This window comes from Alligator sinensis, unplaced genomic scaffold (genome assembly GCF_000455745.1).
Source record: "Alligator sinensis unplaced genomic scaffold, ASM45574v1 scaffold470_1, whole genome shotgun sequence".
Lineage (NCBI taxonomy): Eukaryota > Metazoa > Chordata > Crocodylia > Alligatoridae > Alligator > Alligator sinensis.
Genome location: NW_005842487.1, coordinates 578461 through 595041, shown reverse-complemented (window position 1 = coordinate 595041; position 16581 = coordinate 578461). Strand labels below are relative to the sequence as shown.

Sequence of the window (16581 nt, the reverse complement as noted above, 5' to 3'; positions counted from 1 at the left end):
TCTTAGAAGTCAGATAGCTAAATTGTTCTTTTCCTGGATATGTTGAAGTTGAGGCAATAAATAATTTCCAGCCCTTTTTAAACAATATGTTGTCTGGTATTTTGTAAACCAGGAATAATTTTAAATCTTATCATGTTTTGAATAGGAGATAGAAGAAAGATTAAGAGAGATCGCATTTGGAAGAAAAAAACAAAATCAGTATTTCGGTTCTCAAACACAAAGCCTGAAGAACAACATTAAAGGGCATTATAAGGTGACTTGATCAGAATTATGATTATCCCATTCCCTTTCAAAATAGATTGTCATATACACAAAACACCAGAAAGCTAAATCCTGAATTTTTAGTTGCATGTCTACAACCTCATGCCACAAGAGACTTCTTGGCAAAGTCACCACAAGTTTGGGGACATGAGAACATTTAAAAATTCCAGGTTCCTTGACCAACTCCAATGAGAGAGTGGGGAAAAAACCCCCAAAACAAAAAACAACTCTTCAGTTTTATGTACCAAACTATAGTTCCTTGGCCTTCATTACTTTTTGTGCCCCACAATCTATATTATATTTACCCTTGTAGCACTTTCTTACCTCACAGGTACATTACAATGACTTTCACAGATGAGGAAATGAGGCACAGACACGCTATGGGCTAGATTCACAAAGTGATTTGGTGCCTGAGCCTTGGAGTGGAACCCATAGCTCTGAATTGAATGTCTTAAGCCCCAGAGAGATGAGAGGGTATAAATGCCTACACATCTACATGTGAGAGGGGCAAGAATTTCTTAGGTTGATATCTTTTATTGGGCCAACTATGCAGTTGAGATAAAGTTAGACAAGCTTTCAAATCAAGACATTTGAAGATGTTTAGCATTTGAAAGCTTATCTTACTTTATCCCAACTACATAGTTGGTCCAATAAAAGATATTACCCTAAGAAATTCTTGCCTTTCACAAAATTTCTGGATCATCACAGCTACAACATCACTCATACATCTACATAAGTACTTTAACCTTCCTGGACATTCCATCATTGGCCTCAGGGCAATTGCCCTTTAAAACAACAAACAAATTGAATGAAAAAATTGGAAAGCAAGAAATTGTCTACAGGGACCAGGTGTTCTTATCCCATTTGCCTGGACTAGCTCTTATTCCGATGTCCCTCCAAGTGTTAACTGCCTTGTTGTTCATCTCAACTGATCTAACCAACACATTTATTACCTCTCTTAGCAGTGTCCCCTCCCTCTGTTCTTTTTCCTTCTACATTAAATCTGTTCTTTCAGCCAATCAATTCATAATGTTTGACAGAGTAGGCTGTTGCTTACAAGAACTCATGCCTCTCTGAACTAGTTCTTCTCTAAGGTGCCATCCTGCCCTACTTTCTACCTCATTGTATTGATGGCAACAATTAAAAACTTACTATTTGTTTCATATTTTAAAATTATTTTTCTTCACCTTGATCCTCAGTGTAGATATAAAATTCCAAGATAAAGTTTTTAACAAATTTCAGAAGGGAAATTGTTATGTGATATAACAAGGTGCTGTGGTCTGCACTGGAGACACTGCGCATTACTTGAATAGATACTGTGCCCCATTAGCAATTATGCACTGTGGACAAGATACAATGCTGATGACTTCGGTTGGAAAGTCAAATATTAACTGCTACTCTTACCTGACAGCCAATGTACATTTCAACAGGGTTCCTATAAACGCTGAAGTAAAAAAGCAGCATGTCATAAAATTTTGTTCCAAAAGTTATGTTCCGATAACAGATACTATGGTGCTACATAATTTTCATGCCCAGCTTAACTCTACTGATAATGAGTTGAGGTCTGTTCATTCAAATTTATCATCAGCATCAAACTGAAACAAAATCAGGGATGGAATCAAGTCCAAAATGTGTACAATGAAAACAATAATTCTAATAAAACAGCATCACCCTCCAACCATCTCTTAGTCCATCTGCTTCATGGTTTTTGTCCTTAATATAAAGAGATTCAAAGACTTGAACTATTGTTCAACTAATGGGAGTGGGCCTCAAAAGTTCTCTATAGTAAGAAATATGGTTAGCCTTGTTCATGAATTAAACTACCCCAAATTTTTGTTCTATTAAATTAATAACAAAAACTCAAGAGTTAAGCGAGTACAGGAAGAAACAATAACAACGAATTTAGAAGCTAACAGGTTAATTTTTTAAAATATTCAGTATTACTACATTTTAAACTAGAAAAAATATAAAGCTAACAGTTTTAGAGATCATCATGAAATGCTTTCTAAACAAATAATATAAGCGTTCATTAATAAATTTACTACGGAAGCAAAGTTTCAAGAACGTTAGCTTCATACTGTAAGTGCAAAGAGAATATTGTTTTTTCGTGGAGAATGTGTAATCTAAACTACTACTTTTCATACTACACCTTTAAAATAGATGATACCAGAAGCTATGTTTAAAAGTGTAGCATCTTCTGACTCAAAAGCAATTAAGAACTTTATATTCAGCTCCAAAGAAAAAGGGTCAAACTCTTCTGTTGCTGCTTTTTTAAAATCAAGGACCAGGAAAATCAGATAATGTTTTTCAGTATAGGCTGGACGTAAACAAATGTTAAGCAAGCATCATGATGTATGAGAAGAGGATCAACCCATTACTAATACTGACACTAAAATGTGACTTTAATGGCCTTTATAGAGATAAAGCATGGGTAAAACCAGTGGTGTAAATGAAGTTTGAAAAGTAGATCCATCTTGGATGGTTCCAAAGACATCATGATAAAGAGTTACTTTAATTAATCACAACAGTCTGTTGTGTTGTACAAGGTTAATCCATCTATCATCTTCACAAACTGTATCATTTAGAAATGGTACATTTCTGAACATTGTTTTTCTGTTCTGCCACATACCTCTATGGCTGAGGCGGAATCCTTTTCTGGAATTGTCCTCCTTTGTGGACAGCTACATGGAGATAACTAAGAGCAAAGAAGCTGTTTGTTTCTTTCTTCCCCTGCTACTCCTTACCATAAAAGCCCACACATGATCCTAAGGCATTCTATCCCATTGTCTCAATCAGATATTTACAGAAAGAATGCCAATATGCAAATCACAGACAAATGTTTTCTATCTAGTTTAGCAAGATTTCACTTTGAGAGACTCTTCTCCACATCTTAAGTAACAGTATTTTAGAACATGTATTATGGTTGCACCAGTCACAGGTCATTAGTTAAACCTGAGTTGAACTTTGTACTTGAGTCTGGGATTTCACTTAGCATTGAGCGTCCAATACATCTTTATTTTTTGGCTTGAATTACCTTAAAAACAGAATAATCCAGTGTTTCCAACTCTCATGGTCATTGATGCGTGTAACAGGGGACCTTCTCGGGGCCAGTCTACCAGTGGCCCGCCCACCTGTTTCTGGGCTAACCGTTTGCCTTCTCAACTGCCACACCTTGACAATATTTAATTAGGATGTTAATTAGGTGGGAGGCAGCCCATTTCTTGCCCCGATGCCAGGGGGCGCTATTTGCGGCTCCGTTCCTCCCCTACACCACAGCCCGAGCCTTGCAGATGGCATCCACGGCCTCACCTCCAAGCCAGTCGGAACGCCAGGCCCTCAGCTCTGGGCATCCCTCACGGTGGGCCCCTGGCCCTTTGACCCTTCTGGTCCTGCCCCCAGCATTGACCAGTCAAGGGATTTCAAGTCAGGATTCTGAGTCTATAGCCCCACTCTCTCTCCTGGGTCTGCCTTCTGGACCCTACTACAGGGTAACCCACCCCGTTGTGGGAGCTGGGGTTATTAAGGCACCTCAACCCACCTTTCACTGGGGTGATAACTGGCCTGGCATTTCCTGGGGGCTCCTCTGCCACTGGGAACCACACCAGACCACCCACTCCCGGCAGTGTGCAGTTTTAGGGCATGCCCAGGACCCAGAGCCTCCAAACCATCCCCTTAAGCTCCTGCCCTTACCTCAAGTACGTTACTGCCTGGCCTGCCAGCAGTAAACTGTTAGATCTAAAATGGCTGCCATAATCAAGCACCTGCTGGCTGCTTGGCTGCTTAAAGTGAGAGACACCCATAGTGCCCTGCCACAACGAGAGTAGCATAACCAGGGCAGGGTAACCAAGCAATCCCCTTCTTCGGCCAGAAGTTGCCACTGCCCCTCGATGCATCCTACTGCCCCAGGAAACCCAGCTACTTTGTTATGCCTCTGCTAAAAAAACGTAGGCAACAATAATCACTTGCTCTTCACAGGCTCCTCTTCATTTCTCAGTAGTATCATCAGGATACCATTTCTGCTGAGAGCAACTTAGCTTTATTCATACCAGGAGGAAAGGAGTAGGACTTCAAACATCAGTTGAAACTAAGGTAGGACTAAAATATTCTATCCATTAATCAGAATCCAATGTTTACTGCATTGTAGTACTACAGGATAGAGTTAAAGTCATATTTTTTCCACTGATGAAATAGTCAATCTCTTTACTGAAGAGGCATGTAGTAGTAAAATATTTACCACCAGGCAAAGAGTAGACAGATAAGCAAATCTTCATCAACATCATGATTCCTATTGAGGAAAGATTAAACAATTGAAACACTTCCAAATGAAACACACTTGGAAACGTTTCCACCAGTGAGCAAACATACTCCCTCTCTGTGCTGTTCCTGGCTGGAACATTTTAAAATGCAACAGACTCTTTTAGCCCTAACCAGCGGGCCCTAGAGGAGGCTGCAGTGATGTATATCTCACACTTTGTTTCCCCCCTCCTCCCTTCCCCTCACAGGGATGGGAGGTAGAGGAAAGAGATGAGAAGTCAGTGAAAAAGGAAAGTGAGAGAGAGGATAGGTCTGGGAGTCCGACACTCCAGCCTCAGTCCTTTGAAGCTGGAGAGTCAAGGACCACTTGGAGTGCCTCAATTCCTCCAATTCCTGCCTTTATCTGTCTTCATTAGTTTGCAGTTTTCTCTGACATGTCTGGTAGTATTGTCCAGAATTTAAGAACTCTGCAAAAGACTGTGCTCCCTGTTTCTAGTGTATGACAGACATTGCAAAAAGATAAGAAATTAAAGAGATTGAGGCAAAATCACTTTGGTAAACTGGGGATGCGGATGAAACTCTACCACATTTAAACATAAAAACTTACAAACATATTCTAGTCATCAAAATACAGGAATCTGAAAACAGAAAATGCATTTGATTTGAAGAAGCCCAATTACTGGTATTTTAAGTGAACAGATAGTTACTAGTAACTCTTGCACTTCAGAAGTTGCCTCTAAGGTTTTATCTGTCAGATGTCACCTTCTGACAGTACACATGCTCATCACAAGAAACAACACTGCACAAAAGAAAATGTACAGAGTTCTGTGAGGCAGCCGTAAGAAAATTACTCAAAACATTCTCTGCAATTTTTATTCTGCACTACTATGCTGCCATCCTCTTTGTTTCTTTTATACTTAGTGTAAGATGAGTTCTATGCAGTCATGAAGTTAAGATCTTTATCTCCAGCTGTAGCTCAAAGATGTTTTATATTTTGAAGCATGTAGTGCTTCAACCCCAATTTAGGTGTTTAAGAACACATAAAACCTCATTAAAATGCTTAATATTAAATATGTACTTAAATAACTAGATGATTTGGTTTATGATAAACTAAGAGAATAAACTACAATTCTATCCTCTTCTACTCATCATCTTTTTTCCTGTAAAATGTCTACTGTAGTAATCTTTAGCTGCACGTATCTAAAATGTCTATACTTACAAATATTTATTTAGATTGTACATGTCTGTATTTAGATTGTAAATGTGTTCTGTAGGTTTCTAACATTAGACAACTACAACATTTTAAAATTGCTAACTTGTACTGTTGACCTGAACTTCAGTTTAAACATACACTGTCATAGTATCATAGTGCTTAGGGTCAGAAGGAACCTAAACAGATCATCAGGTCTAACCCCCTGCCCTGGGCAGGAACGGGTGCCGGGGTCATATCACCCCAGCCAAATATCTGTCCAGCCTCCTCTTGAAGGCCCACAAGGTAGGAGAGAGTACCACCGTACTTGGGAGCCCATTCCAGAGCCTGGCAGCCCTAACTGTAAAGTAATGTTTCCTGATGTCCAGACTGAACCTTTTCTCTAAAGAATCTGTGGCCGTTATTCGTTATTTCTAGTAATCCCCGGTGGTGCCCGGGGGAACAGAGCCTCTCCCAATTCCCACTGGTCCCCCCTAGTGAGTTTGTAAATGGCCACCAGATTCCCTCTCAGCCTTCTCTTGTGGAGGCTGAATAGATTCAGGCCCTTTAGCCTCTCTTTGTAGGGCCTGCCCCACTGCTCCTTGACTATGTGAGTGGCCCTCCTCTGGACCCTCTCAATGCTGTCCACATCCCTCTTCAAGTGCAGCGCCCAGAACTGGATGCAGTACTCCAACTGCGGCCTGACCAATGCCACATAAAGGGGAAGGATCACCTCCCTGGACCTGCTTGTGATGCATTTGTAGATGCACGACAAGGTGCGGTTAGGCTTACTGACCGCTTCCTCGCATTGGCGACTCGTGTTCATCCTGGAGTCAACAATGACTCCAGGATCCCTTTCTGCCACCATGTTGACAAGAAGGGTGTTCCCCAGCCTATAGGTGTGTTGCTGCTTCCTTCTCCCTAGATGCAGCACCTTGCACTTGTCTTTGATGAATTCCATCCTATTCTCATCTGCCCACCTCTGCAATTTGTCTAGATCTAGCTGGATTCTGTCCCTCCCCTCCAGCATGCCCACCTCTCCCCACAACTTGGTGTCATCAGCGAATTTGGGCAGCGTGCATTCCACACCCACATCCAAATCACTGATAAAGATGTTGAACAGTACAGGCCCCAGGACCAAGCCCTGCTGGACTCCACTGCCAACATCCCTCCAGGTCGAAAACGACCCGTCCACCACCACTCTCTGGGTGCGACCATCTAGCTAATTTGCCACCTATCTGACTGTGTAGGCATCAATGCCACAGTCACCAAGTTTTTTTTAAGAGACTGTGATGGGAAACCATGTCAAAGGCGTCCTTAAAGTCCACAAAGATGACATCCACCCCGACACCCTTGTCCAGGGACTTGGTGACCTGATCATAAAAAAAAAAACAGGTTAGTCAGGCAGGACCTGCCCTCAATGAACCCATGTTGGTTGCCCCTGAGCATTACCTTCCCTCAGGTAACTGTCAAGTGAGAACCACCAATAAATTATGCAGCTATGTTGTATACTATCATCTATCTACCATCACGATACCAAAAACCATGGTCTTCAACCATATTAGACTTTTTTTGTATAACTGAAGAGCATTCAACAAATGTGACCCTCAGCTAAAAAGCAAAACACAAAAACTGAGATAAAAATATTTAACTGCAAAAGCTCAGAGTAATTCTAACATTGATTGTAGAAGTCAATATTGTTATATTACTTAAAAAGAATCAATGGAAAGAGTATGTTATAAGTAAGGAATAAATGAACTCAACAAAATCATCCTCAGATAATCCAGCTATTTGATCATTATATATCTGTTAAATAGCGAAATGATGGACAGTGTCTCAGAGAAGCAACTGATTAAAAACTGTGGACAGACAGCCTAACAACTTCATCTCAATATCCACCATATTAAATTGTTCCAAACAGACTGCAGACAGTTAAATCAGATCTGATTCTACTATGCAAATATTTGTTCCCAATAGGAGTTCATTTCCTCTGACAATTTCTTATACAAGTACTATCTGTAAAAAGTAATTAAAAAAGAAAATGCAATTTTCCAATTGTCCAGAGATGAATTTCATTAGTTCAAGCTGTCCTTTTCTTTAGTATCCACTCCTTATTTTATTTTAAACCATTAATGGTCTCAAAACAGCTAAAAGCAAACTCTGGTTTAGTATTATTTAATGTTTATTAATGGATTTTGAGGTTGGATATTGGGAACATATTTCACATGACTGAACACTCCGATGGATGACTTGTTCAGGAAGCACAGGCAGAGGGGGGAAAAAGGTGCTGTTGCTCTCTCTATATAAGAGAGCAGAGCTGGATAAGGTGCATCCTAGAGTACTGAAGTATTATGCAGAGGTAATTTCAGAGCCATTACCTATCTTTGGGAACTCAAAGATGTTGGGGAAAGTAGCTGGAGAAATTGTCCAAAATTAACTAAATGAAATTTAATAAGGACAAAGGCAAAGTCTTGCAGCATGGGATGGAACAATTCCATGTACAAATATGGATTGGGGAATGGCTAGCTAGGCTGGAGTACTGCAGAAAAGGAACAAGGTGTTATAGTAGACCAAAAGCTGAATATGATCCAAGAGTATGTTCTTGTGGCAGAAAAGCCAATGGTGCTACATTAATAAGAATGTCACTTGCAAGTCAAGAGAGGCAATTCTTTCTTTCTGTTTGTCACTGCTAAGGCATCAGCTGATGTACTGCATCCAATTTTGGGGACCACACTTCAAGAAAGATGAGGATAAATTAGAAAGAATCTAAAGAAGACCAACTAAAATTATTCAACCTCTGGGAAACTTGGATTTACAAGCTGAAAGAGGGTATTTGACAAGACTTCAAATACATGAAAGGTGGTTATATAGAGGATAGTGATAGAGAATTCTTTGCGTTTGCAGGGGACAGGATGAGATACAATGGCTTCATATTTCAACAAGGAAAATTTAAGGTAGATATTAAGAATTTTTTTCACTATAAGGATGGTCAAGCATTGGAACAGAGAAGCCATGGAATCTTTTATCTTGGAAAGTCAGACAGTGATGATCTTTCATTGAGAAGGAGGGTGGAGTAGATGACTTCCTGAGGCCCCTGCAACCTCTAGTTTTCTAGGTTTACATGAGAAAAAGGTATCTATTTACCTATTCAGTTCTTCTACCATAGCAGTGCATTTTTCTAGGTTATTATGTAGGTCATAAAAGAAAGGTATTCCAGGAGGAGGCAGCTATTGTGGGAGACGTATAAATCTGGTTAAACCACCGACTCAGTAGAAAATTATATCCATCATTATATATTAAAATAATAATGTGAAAGGACATTCAGGAGTAAAAGGAACTGAAGAAAATCTGTTCTAGAAAGTACCTCTATATTGAACAACACACCATGTGGAATCATTCTGTTCAGCCCCTACCAAATCCCAGAAATGAGGCAATGTGTCTGCCTTGGGTCTACCTTGAGTGCATGTTAATTTACATACTCAAGATGGAGCACATGAGAGCAGTGCTAGTTGTGGGAGATGGTGGGTGGGGAGTGCTTCTCAGTGGTGCTATTCATTCAGCACAAGTGACACTATAGATAATCCATGAGGATCTACTCATAAATACTACTATCAGATATGGTAGAATTAAAAATAATAATAATTTATAAATATGGGTTATAAACCACCCAGAATTTCAATAGCTATTTTCCAATAGTGTCATAAACACAACAAATATAACCCAACTGTAAATACATTACAAGGTTGTGTCAGCATCTGCAATCCCAGTGTCTGCTATCCAATCACATTAAGTACATGAACACAAAGAAAATTCTTCAGATAAAAAAAGAGCTTACGATGGTGAGCCACAGTATTACCCTCATAACCAAAGCTCTACTTACAGTAACATTTTATGAATTGTAATAAAGTTTTAGAAGCTCAATAGATTTATTTCAACAATAGGAAAAAATCATACCATTTATTTGCACAATAAACATAATCCCATAGTTGTATAAATATAATTTAGATAATAAAAATGCAGTTAAGTACTATATTTACTGGATTCAAATTGTTCAAAAATCTCAAACCACTCAAGCAAGTTTCTAGTTCATTTTAATCTATTTAGTGTATTGCAGCAGTGCTTATGGTCGCATGTAAAAGATGAGAAGGTATAAGCAATATTTTAGTTGTTTTTATGACAACCAACTGATCAGACATCAGCCAAAGGAAAAACCGTGACTGTTTCCAGTCTTTGTTCATTACATTAGGTTCAAGAAAGAGAGAGTAACAACTGAAGAATTATTACCTACTCATAGTGAAAAAGGTGAGTGCACGAGGATGCGATCCTCACTTAAAGTTTCTGCTAGTATAATTTAACCTACTTCAGTGAAGTTAATCAAGACTTAATGGAAGTGAAAGAAGGACCTGGCTTATTGCCCTACAAGGGTACCTTTTAGGCTCCCTACCTGTCTCCTCCATCCCCAAGGTGCCTTCTATACTTTTCTAGATAGGCTTTCTCTAGCTTTCCCTGATGTTTGATCTCCACAGCATGAACAGGAAATACCATTCACTCTATCTCAAGCCTAACCCAAGGCCTATTACAGAGAGGAGTTTTTTCCTTTACCAGTTTGCAAACACAAATATGTATCATCAAAAATTTATTCTCCCATCATATGAACATGCATGTTTCATAACCAGAATTTGCTTATTTCACATTGATTGTTTATTTTTGTCAATATCAAGAAATAGAAACATAAAAACTACAGTCAATTTAGTGCCCTCTAGTGAAACTTTTGCCATGAGTTCCTGGTCACACACAGAACTACTGGGAAGCAGAAGGGTTTTACAGCATATTAATAAATTCCATAAGATGGCAATACACGGGAACATTACAATATGCTCTATAGTGTCAAAGATGTCTATTGCCACAAACTACTTGGGTCAGCCACACTTTTCAGTGACTGCCTTGCATATAGAATAGGCTTCTGTCTGCAGAGACAACATATATACCTAATTTTCTGCATTGTAAGTACTCCCATTCAGTCATTCACAAGCATAGGTGACACGTGCCCCTCTGGGAGCGCTGGTGCCCACCCTGACAGCAAGCGCTCCGACTGGTAGAGGGGCATGGAGAGTGCTATTGCCCTCCCTAAAATTGGCTCTCCATCGCCGGCTGGCCGCTGGTGCTCCCCCCAACCTGCTGGTGCTCCCACCAACCCCAAGACTCAGGAGGCAGAAATTGGTACACAGAATAATAGAAAGTTAGGGTTGGAAGGGATCTCAGAAAGTCATCTAGTCCAATCCCCTGGTCAAAGCAGGACCATCCCAAACTATATCATCCCAGCCAAGGCTTTGTCTAGCCAGGTCTTGAAAAATTCCAAGGATGGAGCTTCTGCCACCTGTCTAGGTAACCTGGTTTCAGTGTTTTACTACCCTCCTAGTGAGAAAATTCTTCCTAATATCTGACCTAAACTTCCCTTGCAGCAACTTGACACCATTGCTCCTTGTTCTGTCATGTACCACCATTGAGAACAGTCTAGCTCCATCCTCTTTTGAACCCCATTTCAGGTAGGTGAAGGCTGCAATTACATTCCCCCCACAATCTTCTCTTCTCCAGACTAAATAAGCCCAGTCCCTTCAGCCCCTCCTCATAAGTCATGTGTCCCAGTCCCCTCACCATTTTTGTCCCCCTCCACTACACTCTCTCCAATTTGTCCACACCCTTTCTGTAGAGGGGGGCCCAAAACTGAACACAGTACTCCAGATGTGGCCTCACCAGAGATGTGGGGCAGAAAATTTTCCCGTGCTTTATTTTTCTGTGGGAAATTTTCCATTTCTAAAAATGCATTGTTTCATAAAATTCATTAGTAACAATGAATGGGTGCCAATACAAAATTAGGCAAGCCTGGCAGTTTCAAAGTTGTAATTAATGTTTTTCAGGTAATTATCCCTAGGAAGTGAGAGAGAAAGTACAAATACATCTTACTGATTTGTAAACAGGAAGGTAAATGCATTCACATAATAATCTAAACCGAAAATCAAGTTATGAATTCACCTAATTGGCTGTGCAGGTCAAATCAAAACCAAAGCTAAAATTGTTATTTCATCTCAAACTGCAAGTGAAAGCAAAACCAGAACTAAAACTATGATCGATTTTTCTTTCACTTCAGCAAACACAGAGCAGTGTCTCATTTCCTATCTTGAGTTGGGGAAGTTGGAAGTGTTTGCATAAGATCTGTTAGTTTTTTAGTGCTTTTGCTTTGAAGTAGCCATAATAATGCCTAATAAGGAAAAAATTGGTGTATGGATGGCATCATTATAGTGAAGTTCAAGTCATTGAAGGAAGGAAGTTGGTAGATGTAAATATTGTGGGCAGGAGTATGCTAACAATGCAACAAGAATGAAGAACATTTGATAAACAGGTAGAAACTGTCCTGAAAAAGTACAAGTCATATACAGAAAGCTAATACAATGAAGTGGTGGAACAACATCATCTGAGAAAAAGTCTGCTTCAGAAACCCTATGCAAGTAAACAAATTAATATGTAAAACAAGGCACAGTATACACTAGCATGTACATTGTTTTAAAACATTACAATTTTAAAAGTTGTTAATGCAACTCTAGACTATTATTTATTTATTTATTTAAATTAAAATATTTGTATCCTGCTTTTCTGCTTGCACTAAACACCTGAAGTGGCTTAGGCTTAACAACGTATTTTTTAAATTACATAATAGATAAATAGTTAACTATTTCAACCCAGCAGAGCAAGCTTAGTCCTCTGGCAGATGGCAAAGGCCAGACTATACTTCCTTTTGGCTCTGCAGTCCCAGGGCAACTGAGCAGCAGAGTGTTCTTTCTGGCAGGGAGTGGGGAAGCAAGCTCCCTGATGCTTCTCTTCCTCCTTCTGATGGATGAAGCCAGACTAGAATAGGCTAAGATAAAAATCTTTCCCCGCTTTTGTTGCAGGAACTTGGTAGCTCAAGTGTAATAGCAGATTTGCAAAATATGGGCAATAAAAAGGTTGGGCTGCCAGGTCTGGGGGAAGAAGCAGCAGGATCCTCGCTTTCAAGATCACTGTCACCACATATGTGATCCACCATGAGTAGCTGTTCAAGATAGTCAAGTTTTTAATCAAGCTTTGTGGACAAAACGTCAAAATAAGATCAAGAAAAAGCAGATGAGACATTAGCTTGAGCTATATTTGCAAGTTGTACACCTCTTTCCATAACTGAAAATCAATATTGGAAGGAACTTTACAAACTAATTCACTCATAATATAAGTTACCGTCACATTATCACTCATCACATTCTCTCTCAGGTAGAGAGTATGACAGGGTTCAAACAACGGTTATTCAAAGGATTGGTCAAGCAGAATCACTGACTCTGATGTCAGATGGATGGACTGATTGATATACAAAAAAATTCTTTATTGAACATTATGTTAGCAACACCTGAACCAATATTCCTGAAAGCAATTGCTACCAAATCTTCTCGTCATAGAGGTGAATACATAGCCAAATTACTGAGTGAAGAGACAAAGTGCAGGTCCCTCTACAGTACCAGCCCTTATAACTGATAATTTGAGTAACATGAAAGCTGCATGGCAAATATTAAAGGCAAAGTATCTTCATTTAATAGTATTTGGCTATCTTGTTCATGGTTTGAATCTTCTGGCAAAGGACATAGCAAGTGTGAATACAATGAAGACAATATTGGCAAACTGCAAAGCGATTGTGAAGGTATTCAACAATCATCATGTTGCTAATCAGACTTTGAAGAAACTACAGAAAGAGAAGCAGGGGAAGGAAAGTGCACTTTTATTGCCAAGAGAAACTAGATGGGGCTCCGCTACAAAGTGTTTACATAGTTTGCTGTGCCCAAACAACTGTTTGTAGTGTGCTTCAATAGATGACACGGCGCCCGAGATTATTCCCGTGAACATTCAGAAGCAGATTTTTGACAACAATGTGTTCTGGATTCGAATTGAAGGAGCATTCAATTTGCTACTACCAGTTTCTAGTGGCTATCAAGAAACTTGAAGGAGACACACCAAGCCTTTCAAATATTCCAGAGATATTCAGACAACTGAATGAAAGTCTAATTGAGCTTTTGCCTTCTTCACCTCTATCCAAAAAAGTAGTAGTAAAACAAATGTTTACTAAGAGATCTGAGTTTTGCTCTCATCTAGTTCATCTGGCAGCAAACCTTTTGGATTCTCAACACAGAGGACAACATTTAATTGGAAGATTAATTATCTACTGCTCTCGATACAATTCTATAAGTAACTAAGAATGTCCCCAATGTTGATGAAATATCCCTGATGACAGACATTGCCAAGTACCACACAAAAGAAACATTTTGGAGCAAAGACATCATTTGGCAGGCAGCAGAGACTACGTCTCTTCTCACATGGTGAAAGGGATACTGTAACACCTGACTGTTGTACAGGGTTGTTCTAAGGCAGCGTTTCCCAACTGGTGTGCTATGGCATTTTGGGCTGGAGCCACACCCCCTGCCTGGCTGGAGCCACACCCTCCATCTGCTGCTGCTGTGGACACAGGCAGACGGGGAGCGTGGCACTCCAGCCAAGCAGGGGATACAGCTCCAGCCCAACATGCCTTCTGGCTGGCAAGAAGGTTTCCCAAGGCTGGGAAATGCTGCTCTAAGGATCCTAAGCATTCCACCAACAGCTACTTCTTGTGAATGGAACCGGAAGGTTTTCAGCTCAATCAAGACAAAAAAGGAGGAATAGACTAACAAATGAATGCACCGCTCTCAAAATCTCTTCCTTCTGAAAAATCAGTCAGAAGCACAATTAGTGAGGAAGATGCAGTGTGATGATAGGCTGCCCTTGCCCATAGACTCATTGGTCAAACCATCCTTTAGTGAAAAAGAATGTGGTTCAAGTAGTTCTGAATCAGATTTGCTTCAATCCGATACTGAAATGGAACTAATAAATAGTGCAAGTGATTCTATAGATAGCAACAGTGAAACTGGAGGTGCCAAAATGACCTCAGTGGAAGAGAGTTAAACTCTGTTAAAGTAGATGAGTGGACAATCATGGTATATCATGCAAAGTACTTTGGGTGTGCTAAAATTAGCGTCAACAGTTTTCAGTGCCCTCATTTTTTTCCTTAAATTTAAACAAACAATGTAAGGGAAGTACATGCTATTGTGTTTGTCTTTACATTTATACAAGTATTCCAATACAAATAATCTCTTTCCACATAAAGCTTTGAATAACATTTAAACCACATTAACTGCTGTATTTAATTATTTTCCTAATCAAATATTTCAGTTCAAATACTTGTAGCTACTGAGACATAAAATTAACATTAACTTTTTAAGTTTTGTTTACTAAATATAAGTCAAATAAACATGCTAAATCAGATCATGATCTATTTAGGGCAATGCCAGGTAGGGACTGGAGCCAGAGCCACAGTAGCCACCTGACCCCTCCTGCCTGAAATGTGCTGCCAGTCACTGATCCAACATTCCCCCTATATTTAAAACAAGATACACATTTAAGAACTAAAAGATACCAGTATGCAGACAGATATGCAGAGAGCGAGATTTTCTCAAACTTCTCCTTTTTTAAAATAGGTAAAGCACTCTCTTCTATCCTAAAAACCCACCCATCTGCAGTATAAACCCTCAAACAATGAAAGGGTATTACTAGACTCTGATTCACTAAAATGAGATGCATAGTCATTATTGGCAGGTGGTCTTGGACCCTGTATTCAGACATGGGGTATTTTTTGTGGGAAGAATGGGATAGATGATTTAAACTACTATTTGTGGCTTTGCACATTCTTTGAAGAATTAAGAGGAAAATGGATCTCTGCCTTAGTTGAAAATGATAAACACTGGGCTTCTTCCTAATATTTGATTCCTTTCTAAAAACTTGTAGCCTGTCCTATACTCCTTGGTACTTGCACAAAGGTAAAGGCCAAACTCAAATTAAATTTCTTTTTTCTATTCTTTTACTATAACATATTGTTTCATTTGATTTTTTGTATCATCATATGTTTGTTTTAATTTTAAGTTGGTAAAATATATAATGTTATTGTAGGTTTTTACTGATAACCATGAATTACCTAATTTTATTCCAATATATTTAAATTCAATGGTTAATTTTACTGCATAGTTTTAGCAAAAGCTGTAAATATCCCAATATCTAGTAGTAGTTTATCTAGTATATACATTCTTTGAAATTTCTATTTACCTCATATCTTCAATTCTTTCCTTCAAAATTTGCTGTAAAGCCTTTCGTTCTACTGGGGTCAGTTGACATTTCATAAGTAAAATTCATGAGTAAAAGTACTAAATTTGCTGTTCTCCAGGCACATGGTACCCCAAATTTGATATTTTTATTAAAAATCCATGTTTTCACTTTTACAGTTTTACATACTAGGTTTTTTTAGCATTCTGGATACAGATTATTCAATCCTTCCCAATTTGAGTCCAAAATGTCCTGGAGCAGGGGGTCAGACCCGATGATCTACCAGGTCTCTTCCAACTCTAGAAATCTATGAATCTATGTCCCTGAGATTTGCTCTGCAACTTGGATAGGGTAATTCACATCTTGCTTTTGTCCTCATGCTCAACATAACTGTACTGACTGAATCAAATACTCATTTAATACTGGAGCCATAACTAAATTATTTCTAATCTCTACTCTTTTGCAATTCCATTTCTTTTCTTCTCATCTTTTCATTTATAAGGGTATGTAACCTTTTACTATTGTTTTAATTTCCTTTGCAAGGAATTGATTTACAGTCATTCTCCGTTTACCCATACTGACATCTAAGACATAGATTTCTTTGCTGATCAATTCTCTTTCCCCCTTTGTGGGAGGCTCTACTTACTGCTAAAATCTTTTCTGGGGATAATTTA

General features: G+C 39.1%; 1 protein-coding gene across 1 annotated transcript in view; it reads right to left on the bottom strand.

Annotated features, from left to right (window-relative positions):
* Positions 1-16581, bottom strand: part of ULK4 (unc-51 like kinase 4) — a 457838-nt gene that overhangs the window by 227794 nt on the left and 213463 nt on the right. The gene's annotated exons all lie outside the window — the stretch shown is intronic.